The sequence below is a fragment of the Eucyclogobius newberryi genome, unplaced genomic scaffold, assembly GCF_026437365.1.
Source record: "Eucyclogobius newberryi isolate DKJ021-1_F unplaced genomic scaffold, fEucNew1.0.hap1 SCAF_50, whole genome shotgun sequence".
NCBI lineage: Eukaryota > Metazoa > Chordata > Actinopteri > Gobiiformes > Gobiidae > Eucyclogobius > Eucyclogobius newberryi.
The window spans coordinates 126,578-135,000 of NW_027316168.1; the positions used below are offsets into that span (position 1 = coordinate 126,578).

The 8,423-nt window shown below is 45.9% G+C and overlaps 18 non-coding genes and 13 pseudogenes across 18 annotated transcripts; all 31 read left to right on the plus strand.

Annotated features, from left to right (window-relative positions):
- Window positions 1-84: 84 nt before the first annotated feature.
- LOC140383062 (5S ribosomal RNA) lies at window positions 85-203 on the plus strand. The gene has a single exon (XR_011932110.1). It is a non-coding gene; the product is annotated as a 5S ribosomal RNA (ribosomal RNA).
- A 156-nt stretch (window positions 204-359) lies between these two features.
- On the plus strand, window positions 360-478 carry LOC140382662 (5S ribosomal RNA; annotated as a pseudogene).
- A 146-nt stretch (window positions 479-624) lies between these two features.
- LOC140383019 (5S ribosomal RNA) lies at window positions 625-743 on the plus strand (annotated as a pseudogene).
- Window positions 744-889: 146 nt separating this feature from the next.
- On the plus strand, window positions 890-1,008 carry LOC140383064 (5S ribosomal RNA). Its single transcript, XR_011932112.1, has one exon. It is a non-coding gene; the product is annotated as a 5S ribosomal RNA (ribosomal RNA).
- A 166-nt stretch (window positions 1,009-1,174) lies between these two features.
- LOC140382864 (5S ribosomal RNA) lies at window positions 1,175-1,293 on the plus strand (annotated as a pseudogene).
- Window positions 1,294-1,439: 146 nt separating this feature from the next.
- On the plus strand, window positions 1,440-1,558 carry LOC140383065 (5S ribosomal RNA). The gene has a single exon (XR_011932113.1). It is a non-coding gene; the product is annotated as a 5S ribosomal RNA (ribosomal RNA).
- Window positions 1,559-1,716: 158 nt separating this feature from the next.
- LOC140382506 (5S ribosomal RNA) lies at window positions 1,717-1,835 on the plus strand. Its single transcript, XR_011931921.1, has one exon. It is a non-coding gene; the product is annotated as a 5S ribosomal RNA (ribosomal RNA).
- Window positions 1,836-1,981: 146 nt separating this feature from the next.
- LOC140383066 (5S ribosomal RNA) lies at window positions 1,982-2,100 on the plus strand. Its single transcript, XR_011932114.1, has one exon. It is a non-coding gene; the product is annotated as a 5S ribosomal RNA (ribosomal RNA).
- A 156-nt stretch (window positions 2,101-2,256) lies between these two features.
- LOC140382664 (5S ribosomal RNA) lies at window positions 2,257-2,375 on the plus strand (annotated as a pseudogene).
- Window positions 2,376-2,521: 146 nt separating this feature from the next.
- Window positions 2,522-2,640, plus strand: LOC140383067 (5S ribosomal RNA). The gene has a single exon (XR_011932115.1). It is a non-coding gene; the product is annotated as a 5S ribosomal RNA (ribosomal RNA).
- Window positions 2,641-2,807: 167 nt separating this feature from the next.
- LOC140382865 (5S ribosomal RNA) lies at window positions 2,808-2,926 on the plus strand (annotated as a pseudogene).
- A 146-nt stretch (window positions 2,927-3,072) lies between these two features.
- Window positions 3,073-3,191, plus strand: LOC140382509 (5S ribosomal RNA). Its single transcript, XR_011931922.1, has one exon. It is a non-coding gene; the product is annotated as a 5S ribosomal RNA (ribosomal RNA).
- A 156-nt stretch (window positions 3,192-3,347) lies between these two features.
- Window positions 3,348-3,466, plus strand: LOC140382632 (5S ribosomal RNA). Its single transcript, XR_011932039.1, has one exon. It is a non-coding gene; the product is annotated as a 5S ribosomal RNA (ribosomal RNA).
- Window positions 3,467-3,612: 146 nt separating this feature from the next.
- Window positions 3,613-3,731, plus strand: LOC140382866 (5S ribosomal RNA; annotated as a pseudogene).
- Window positions 3,732-3,877: 146 nt separating this feature from the next.
- On the plus strand, window positions 3,878-3,996 carry LOC140382511 (5S ribosomal RNA). The gene has a single exon (XR_011931924.1). It is a non-coding gene; the product is annotated as a 5S ribosomal RNA (ribosomal RNA).
- Window positions 3,997-4,152: 156 nt separating this feature from the next.
- LOC140382633 (5S ribosomal RNA) lies at window positions 4,153-4,271 on the plus strand. Its single transcript, XR_011932040.1, has one exon. It is a non-coding gene; the product is annotated as a 5S ribosomal RNA (ribosomal RNA).
- Window positions 4,272-4,417: 146 nt separating this feature from the next.
- On the plus strand, window positions 4,418-4,536 carry LOC140382867 (5S ribosomal RNA; annotated as a pseudogene).
- Window positions 4,537-4,682: 146 nt separating this feature from the next.
- Window positions 4,683-4,801, plus strand: LOC140383068 (5S ribosomal RNA). The gene has a single exon (XR_011932116.1). It is a non-coding gene; the product is annotated as a 5S ribosomal RNA (ribosomal RNA).
- Window positions 4,802-4,958: 157 nt separating this feature from the next.
- LOC140382512 (5S ribosomal RNA) lies at window positions 4,959-5,077 on the plus strand. The gene has a single exon (XR_011931925.1). It is a non-coding gene; the product is annotated as a 5S ribosomal RNA (ribosomal RNA).
- Window positions 5,078-5,223: 146 nt separating this feature from the next.
- Window positions 5,224-5,342, plus strand: LOC140383070 (5S ribosomal RNA). The gene has a single exon (XR_011932117.1). It is a non-coding gene; the product is annotated as a 5S ribosomal RNA (ribosomal RNA).
- Window positions 5,343-5,498: 156 nt separating this feature from the next.
- LOC140382665 (5S ribosomal RNA) lies at window positions 5,499-5,617 on the plus strand (annotated as a pseudogene).
- A 146-nt stretch (window positions 5,618-5,763) lies between these two features.
- LOC140382870 (5S ribosomal RNA) lies at window positions 5,764-5,882 on the plus strand (annotated as a pseudogene).
- A 146-nt stretch (window positions 5,883-6,028) lies between these two features.
- LOC140383071 (5S ribosomal RNA) lies at window positions 6,029-6,147 on the plus strand. The gene has a single exon (XR_011932118.1). It is a non-coding gene; the product is annotated as a 5S ribosomal RNA (ribosomal RNA).
- A 168-nt stretch (window positions 6,148-6,315) lies between these two features.
- LOC140382666 (5S ribosomal RNA) lies at window positions 6,316-6,434 on the plus strand (annotated as a pseudogene).
- A 145-nt stretch (window positions 6,435-6,579) lies between these two features.
- LOC140382871 (5S ribosomal RNA) lies at window positions 6,580-6,698 on the plus strand (annotated as a pseudogene).
- Window positions 6,699-6,844: 146 nt separating this feature from the next.
- On the plus strand, window positions 6,845-6,963 carry LOC140383072 (5S ribosomal RNA). Its single transcript, XR_011932119.1, has one exon. It is a non-coding gene; the product is annotated as a 5S ribosomal RNA (ribosomal RNA).
- A 146-nt stretch (window positions 6,964-7,109) lies between these two features.
- Window positions 7,110-7,228, plus strand: LOC140382906 (5S ribosomal RNA). Its single transcript, XR_011932077.1, has one exon. It is a non-coding gene; the product is annotated as a 5S ribosomal RNA (ribosomal RNA).
- A 167-nt stretch (window positions 7,229-7,395) lies between these two features.
- On the plus strand, window positions 7,396-7,514 carry LOC140382872 (5S ribosomal RNA; annotated as a pseudogene).
- Window positions 7,515-7,660: 146 nt separating this feature from the next.
- Window positions 7,661-7,779, plus strand: LOC140382873 (5S ribosomal RNA; annotated as a pseudogene).
- A 146-nt stretch (window positions 7,780-7,925) lies between these two features.
- Window positions 7,926-8,044, plus strand: LOC140383073 (5S ribosomal RNA). The gene has a single exon (XR_011932120.1). It is a non-coding gene; the product is annotated as a 5S ribosomal RNA (ribosomal RNA).
- Window positions 8,045-8,202: 158 nt separating this feature from the next.
- On the plus strand, window positions 8,203-8,321 carry LOC140382513 (5S ribosomal RNA). Its single transcript, XR_011931926.1, has one exon. It is a non-coding gene; the product is annotated as a 5S ribosomal RNA (ribosomal RNA).
- Window positions 8,322-8,423: the final 102 nt, after the last annotated feature.

Genomic DNA, 8,423 nt, shown 5'->3' on the forward strand with positions numbered 1-8,423 from the left:
TTGACCGAGCAAGTGGCGTGAAGGTACTCTTCACGAAAAGACAGTGTTTGATATAAAAAAGGCCGTTTTGACCTGGAACATTTCGCTCACGGCCATACCACCCTGGACCAGCCCGATCTCGTCTGATCTCGGAAGCCAAGCAGGGTTGGGCCTGGTTAGTACTTGGATGGGAGACCGCCTGGGAATACCAGGTGCTGTGAGCATTTTCACACTTTTTCACCTGTCAAAAAAAAAAAAAGAAGTTTTTCATTGAGATATCCCAATTTTGACCGAGCAAGTGGCGTGAAGGTACTCTTCACGAAAAGACAGTGTTTGATGCAAAAAAAGCCATTTATACGAGTTTTGACCTGGAACATTTCGCTCACGGCCATACCACCCTGGAACAGCCCGATCTCGTTTGATCTCGGAAGCCAAGCGGGGTTGGGCCTTGTTAGTACTTGGATGGAACACCGCCTGGGAATACCAGGTGCTGTGAGCATTTTCACACTTTTTCACCCGTCAAAAAAAAAAAAAGAAGTTTTTCATTGAGATATCCCAATTTTGACCGAGCAAGTGGCGTGAAGGTACTCTTCACGAAAAGACAGTGTTTGATATAAAAAAGGCCGTTTTGACCTGGAACATTTCGCTCACGGCCATACCACCCTGGACCAGCCCGATCTCGTTTGATCTCGGAAGCCAAGCGGGGTTGGGCCTTGTTAGTACTTGGATGGAACACCGCCTGAGAATACCAGGTGCTGTGAGCATTTTCACACTTTTTCACCCGTCAAAAAAAAAAAAAGAAGTTTTTCATTGAGATATCCCAATTTTGACCGAGCAAGTGGCGTGAAGGTACTCTTCACGAAAAGACAGTGTTTGATATAAAAAAGGCCGTTTTGACCTGGAACATTTCGCTCACGGCCATACCACCCTGGACCAGCCCGATCTCGTCTGATCTCGGAAGCCAAGCAGGGTTGGGCCTGGTTAGTACTTGGATGGGAGACCGCCTGGGAATACCAGGTGCTGTGAGCATTTTCACACTTTTTCACCTGTCAAAAAAAAAAAAAAAAAAAAAAAGAAGTTTTTCATTGAGATATCCCAATTTTGACCGAGCAAGTGGCGTGAAGGTACTCTTCACGAAAAGACAGTGTTTGATGCAAAAAAAGCCATTTATACGAGTTTTGACCTGGAACATTTCGCTCACGGCCATACCACCCTGGACCAGCCCGATCTCGTTTGATCTCGGAAGCCAAGCGGGGTTGGGCCTTGTTAGTACTTGGATGGAACACCGCCTGGGAATACCAGGTGCTGTGAGCATTTTCACACTTTTTCACCCGTCAAAAAAAAAAAAAGAAGTTTTTCATTGAGATATCCCAATTTTGACCGAGCAAGTGGCGTGAAGGTACTCTTCACGAAAAGACAGTGTTTGATATAAAAAAGGCCGTTTTGACCTGGAACATTTCGCTCACGGCCATACCACCCTGGACCAGCCCGATCTCGTCTGATCTCGGAAGCCAAGCAGGGTTGGGCCTGGTTAGTACTTGGATGGGAGACCGCCTGGGAATACCAGGTGCTGTGAGCATTTTCACACTTTTTCACCTGTCAAAAAAAAAAAAAAAAAAAAAAAAAGAAGTTTTTCATTGAGATATCCCAATTTTGACCGAGCAAGTGGCGTGAAGGTACTCTTCACGAAAAGACAGTGTTTGATATAAAAAAGGCCGTTTTGACCTGGAACATTTCGCTCACGGCCATACCACCCTGGACCAGCCCGATCTCGTTTGATCTCGGAAGCCAAGCGGGGTTGGGCCTTGTTAGTACTTGGATGGGAGACCGCCTGGGAATACCAGGTGCTGTGAGCATTTTCACACTTTTTCACCCGTCAAAAAAAAAAAAAGAAGTTTTTCATTGAGATATCCCAATTTTGACCGAGCAAGTGGCGTGAAGGTACTCTTCACGAAAAGACAGTGTTTGATATAAAAAAGGCCGTTTTGACCTGGAACATTTCGCTCACGGCCATACCACCCTGGACCAGCCCGATCTCGTCTGATCTCGGAAGCCAAGCAGGGTTGGGCCTGGTTAGTACTTGGATGGGAGACCGCCTGGGAATACCAGGTGCTGTGAGCATTTTCACACTTTTTCACCTGTCAAAAAAAAAAAAAGAAGTTTTTCATTGAGATATCCCAATTTTGACCGAGCAAGTGGCGTGAAGGTACTCTTCACGAAAAGACAGTGTTTGATGCAAAAAAAGCCATTTATACGAGTTTTGACCTGGAACATTTCGCTCACGGCCATACCACCCTGGAACAGCCCGATCTCGTTTGATCTCGGAAGCCAAGCGGGGTTGGGCCTTGTTAGTACTTGGATGGAACACCGCCTGGGAATACCAGGTGCTGTGAGCATTTTCACACTTTTTCACCCGTCAAAAAAAAAAAAAGAAGTTTTTCATTGAGATATCCCAATTTTGACCGAGCAAGTGGCGTGAAGGTACTCTTCACGAAAAGACAGTGTTTGATATAAAAAAGGCCGTTTTGACCTGGAACATTTCGCTCACGGCCATACCACCCTGGACCAGCCCGATCTCGTCTGATCTCGGAAGCCAAGCAGGGTTGGGCCTGGTTAGTACTTGGATGGGAGACCGCCTGGGAATACCAGGTGCTGTGAGCATTTTCACACTTTTTCACCTGTCAAAAAAAAAAAAAAAAAAAAAAAAGAAGTTTTTCATTGAGATATCCCAATTTTGACCGAGCAAGTGGCGTGAAGGTACTCTTCACGAAAAGACAGTGTTTGATGCAAAAAAAGCCATTTATACGAGTTTTGACCTGGAACATTTCGCTCACGGCCATACCACCCTGGACCAGCCCGATCTCGTTTGATCTCGGAAGCCAAGCGGGGTTGGGCCTTGTTAGTACTTGGATGGAACACCGCCTGGGAATACCAGGTGCTGTGAGCATTTTCACACTTTTTCACCCGTCAAAAAAAAAAAAAGAAGTTTTTCATTGAGATATCCCAATTTTGACCGAGCAAGTGGCGTGAAGGTACTCTTCACGAAAAGACAGTGTTTGATATAAAAAAGGCCGTTTTGACCTGGAACATTTCGCTCACGGCCATACCACCCTGGACCAGCCCGATCTCGTTTGATCTCGGAAGCCAAGCGGGGTTGGGCCTTGTTAGTACTTGGATGGGAGACCGCCTGGGAATACCAGGTGCTGTGAGCATTTTCACACTTTTTCACCCGTCAAAAAAAAAAAAAGAAGTTTTTCATTGAGATATCCCAATTTTGACCGAGCAAGTGGCGTGAAGGTACTCTTCACGAAAAGACAGTGTTTGATGCAAAAAAAGCCATTTATACGAGTTTTGACCTGGAACATTTCGCTCACGGCCATACCACCCTGGAACAGCCCGATCTCGTTTGATCTCGGAAGCCAAGCGGGGTTGGGCCTTGTTAGTACTTGGATGGGACACCGCCTGGGAATACCAGGTGCTGTGAGCATTTTCACACTTTTTCACCCGTCAAAAAAAAAAAAAGAAGTTTTTCATTGAGATATCCCAATTTTGACCGAGCAAGTGGCGTGAAGGTACTCTTCACGAAAAGACAGTGTTTGATATAAAAAAGGCCGTTTTGACCTGGAACATTTCGCTCACGGCCATACCACCCTGGACCAGCCCGATCTCGTTTGATCTCGGAAGCCAAGCGGGGTTGGGCCTTGTTAGTACTTGGATGGAACACCGCCTGGGAATACCAGGTGCTGTGAGCATTTTCACACTTTTTCACCCGTCAAAAAAAAAAAAAGAAGTTTTTCATTGAGATATCCCAATTTTGACCGAGCAAGTGGCGTGAAGGTACTCTTCACGAAAAGACAGTGTTTGATATAAAAAAGGCCGTTTTGACCTGGAACATTTCGCTCACGGCCATACCACCCTGGACCAGCCCGATCTCGTTTGATCTCGGAAGCCAAGCGGGGTTGGGCCTTGTTAGTACTTGGATGGGAGACCGCCTGGGAATACCAGGTGCTGTGAGCATTTTCACACTTTTTCACCCGTCAAAAAAAAAAAAAGAAGTTTTTCATTGAGATATCCCAATTTTGACCGAGCAAGTGGCGTGAAGGTACTCTTCACGAAAAGACAGTGTTTGATGCAAAAAAAGCCATTTATACGAGTTTTGACCTGGAACATTTCGCTCACGGCCATACCACCCTGGAACAGCCCGATCTCGTTTGATCTCGGAAGCCAAGCGGGGTTGGGCCTTGTTAGTACTTGGATGGGACACCGCCTGGGAATACCAGGTGCTGTGAGCATTTTCACACTTTTTCACCCGTCAAAAAAAAAAAAAGAAGTTTTTCATTGAGATATCCCAATTTTGACCGAGCAAGTGGCGTGAAGGTACTCTTCACGAAAAGACAGTGTTTGATATAAAAAAGGCCGTTTTGACCTGGAACATTTCGCTCACGGCCATACCACCCTGGACCAGCCCGATCTCGTTTGATCTCGGAAGCCAAGCGGGGTTGGGCCTTGTTAGTACTTGGATGGAACACCGCCTGGGAATACCAGGTGCTGTGAGCATTTTCACACTTTTTCACCCGTCAAAAAAAAAAAAAGAAGTTTTTCATTGAGATATCCCAATTTTGACCGAGCAAGTGGCGTGAAGGTACTCTTCACGAAAAGACAGTGTTTGATATAAAAAAGGCCGTTTTGACCTGGAACATTTCGCTCACGGCCATACCACCCTGGACCAGCCCGATCTCGTCTGATCTCGGAAGCCAAGCAGGGTTGGGCCTGGTTAGTACTTGGATGGGAGACCGCCTGGGAATACCAGGTGCTGTGAGCATTTTCACACTTTTTCACCTGTCAAAAAAAAAAAAAAAAAAAAAAAAGAAGTTTTTCATTGAGATATCCCAATTTTGACCGAGCAAGTGGCGTGAAGGTACTCTTCACGAAAAGACAGTGTTTGATATAAAAAAGGCCGTTTTGACCTGGAACATTTCGCTCACGGCCATACCACCCTGGACCAGCCCGATCTCGTTTGATCTCGGAAGCCAAGCGGGGTTGGGCCTTGTTAGTACTTGGATGGGAGACCGCCTGGGAATACCAGGTGCTGTGAGCATTTTCACACTTTTTCACCCGTCAAAAAAAAAAAAAGAAGTTTTTCATTGAGATATCCCAATTTTGACCGAGCAAGTGGCGTGAAGGTACTCTTCACGAAAAGACAGTGTTTGATATAAAAAAGGCCGTTTTGACCTGGAACATTTCGCTCACGGCCATACCACCCTGGACCAGCCCGATCTCGTCTGATCTCGGAAGCCAAGCAGGGTTGGGCCTGGTTAGTACTTGGATGGGAGACCGCCTGGGAATACCAGGTGCTGTGAGCATTTTCACACTTTTTCACCTGTCAAAAAAAAAAAAAGAAGTTTTTCATTGAGATATCCCAATTTTGACCGAGCAAGTGGCGTGAAGGTACTCTTCACGAAAAGACAGTGTTTGATGCAAAAAAAGCCATTTATACGAGTTTTGACCTGGAACATTTCGCTCACGGCCATACCACCCTGGAACAGCCCGATCTCGTTTGATCTCGGAAGCCAAGCGGGGTTGGGCCTTGTTAGTACTTGGATGGAACACCGCCTGGGAATACCAGGTGCTGTGAGCATTTTCACACTTTTTCACCCGTCAAAAAAAAAAAAAGAAGTTTTTCATTGAGATATCCCAATTTTGACCGAGCAAGTGGCGTGAAGGTACTCTTCACGAAAAGACAGTGTTTGATATAAAAAAGGCCGTTTTGACCTGGAACATTTCGCTCACGGCCATACCACCCTGGACCAGCCCGATCTCGTTTGATCTCGGAAGCCAAGCGGGGTTGGGCCTTGTTAGTACTTGGATGGAACACCGCCTGGGAATACCAGGTGCTGTGAGCATTTTCACACTTTTTCACCCGTCAAAAAAAAAAAAAGAAGTTTTTCATTGAGATATCCCAATTTTGACCGAGCAAGTGGCGTGAAGGTACTCTTCACGAAAAGACAGTGTTTGATATAAAAAAGGCCGTTTTGACCTGGAACATTTCGCTCACGGCCATACCACCCTGGACCAGCCCGATCTCGTCTGATCTCGGAAGCCAAGCAGGGTTGGGCCTGGTTAGTACTTGGATGGGAGACCGCCTGGGAATACCAGGTGCTGTGAGCATTTTCACACTTTTTCACCTGTCAAAAAAAAAAAAAAAAAAAAAAAAAGAAGTTTTTCATTGAGATATCCCAATTTTGACCGAGCAAGTGGCGTGAAGGTACTCTTCACGAAAAGACAGTGTTTGATGCAAAAAAAGCCATTTATACGAGTTTTGACCTGGAACATTTCGCTCACGGCCATACCACCCTGGAACAGCCCGATCTCGTTTGATCTCGGAAGCCAAGCGGGGTTGGGCCTTGTTAGTACTTGGATGGAACACCGCCTGGGAATACCAGGTGCTGTGAGCATTTTCACACTTTTTCACCCGTCAAAAAAAAAAAAGAAGTTTTTCATTGAGATATCCCAATTTTGACCGAGCAAGTGGCGTGAAGGTACTCTTCACGAAAAGACAGTGTTTGATATAAAAAAGGCCGTTTTGACCTGGAACATTTCGCTCACGGCCATACCACCCTGGACCAGCCCGATCTCGTTTGATCTCGGAAGCCAAGCGGGGTTGGGCCTTGTTAGTACTTGGATGGAACACCGCCTGGGAATACCAGGTGCTGTGAGCATTTTCACACTTTTTCACCCGTCAAAAAAAAAAAAAGAAGTTTTTCATTGAGATATCCCAATTTTGACCGAGCAAGTGGCGTGAAGGTACTCTTCACGAAAAGACAGTGTTTGATATAAAAAAGGCCGTTTTGACCTGGAACATTTCGCTCACGGCCATACCACCCTGGACCAGCCCGATCTCGTCTGATCTCGGAAGCCAAGCAGGGTTGGGCCTGGTTAGTACTTGGATGGGAGACCGCCTGGGAATACCAGGTGCTGTGAGCATTTTCACACTTTTTCACCTGTCAAAAAAAAAAAAAGAAGTTTTTCATTGAGATATCCCAATTTTGACCGAGCAAGTGGCGTGAAGGTACTCTTCACGAAAAGACAGTGTTTGATATAAAAAAGGCCGTTTTGACCTGGAACATTTCGCTCACGGCCATACCACCCTGGACCAGCCCGATCTCATCTGATCTCGGAAGCCAAGCAGGGTTGGGCCTGGTTAGTACTTGGATGGGAGACCGCCTGGGAATACCAGGTGCTGTGAGCATTTTCACACTTTTTCACCTGTCAAAAAAAAAAAAAAAAAAAAAAAAGAAGTTTTTCATTGAGATATCCCAATTTTGACCGAGCAAGTGGCGTGAAGGTACTCTTCACGAAAAGACAGTGTTTGATGCAAAAAAAGCCATTTATACGAGTTTTGACCTGGAACATTTCGCTCACGGCCATACCACCCTGGACCAGCCCGATCTCGTTTGATCTCGGAAGCCAAGCGGGGTTGGGCCTTGTTAGTACTTGGATGGAACACCGCCTGGGAATACCAGGTGCTGTGAGCATTTTCACACTTTTTCACCCGTCAAAAAAAAAAAAAGAAGTTTTTCATTGAGATATCCCAATTTTGACCGAGCAAGTGGCGTGAAGGTACTCTTCACGAAAAGACAGTGTTTGATATAAAAAAGGCCGTTTTGACCTGGAACATTTCGCTCACGGCCATACCACCCTGGACCAGCCCGATCTCGTTTGATCTCGGAAGCCAAGCGGGGTTGGGCCTTGTTAGTACTTGGATGGAACACCGCCTGGGAATACCAGGTGCTGTGAGCATTTTCACACTTTTTCACCCGTCAAAAAAAAAAAAAGAAGTTTTTCATTGAGATATCCCAATTTTGACCGAGCAAGTGGCGTGAAGGTACTCTTCACGAAAAGACAGTGTTTGATATAAAAAAGGCCGTTTTGACCTGGAACATTTCGCTCACGGCCATACCACCCTGGACCAGCCCGATCTCGTCTGATCTCGGAAGCCAAGCAGGGTTGGGCCTGGTTAGTACTTGGATGGGAGACCGCCTGGGAATACCAGGTGCTGTGAGCATTTTCACACTTTTTCACCTGTCAAAAAAAAAAAAAAAAAAAAAAAAAGAAGTTTTTCATTGAGATATCCCAATTTTGACCGAGCAAGTGGCGTGAAGGTACTCTTCACGAAAAGACAGTGTTTGATATAAAAAAGGCCGTTTTGACCTGGAACATTTCGCTCACGGCCATACCACCCTGGACCAGCCCGATCTCGTTTGATCTCGGAAGCCAAGCGGGGTTGGGCCTTGTTAGTACTTGGATGGGAGACCGCCTGGGAATACCAGGTGCTGTGAGCATTTTCACACTTTTTCACCCGTCAAAAAAAAAAAAAGAAGTTTTTCATTGAGATATCCCAATTTTGACCGAGCAAGTGGCGTGAAGGTACTCTTCACGAAAAG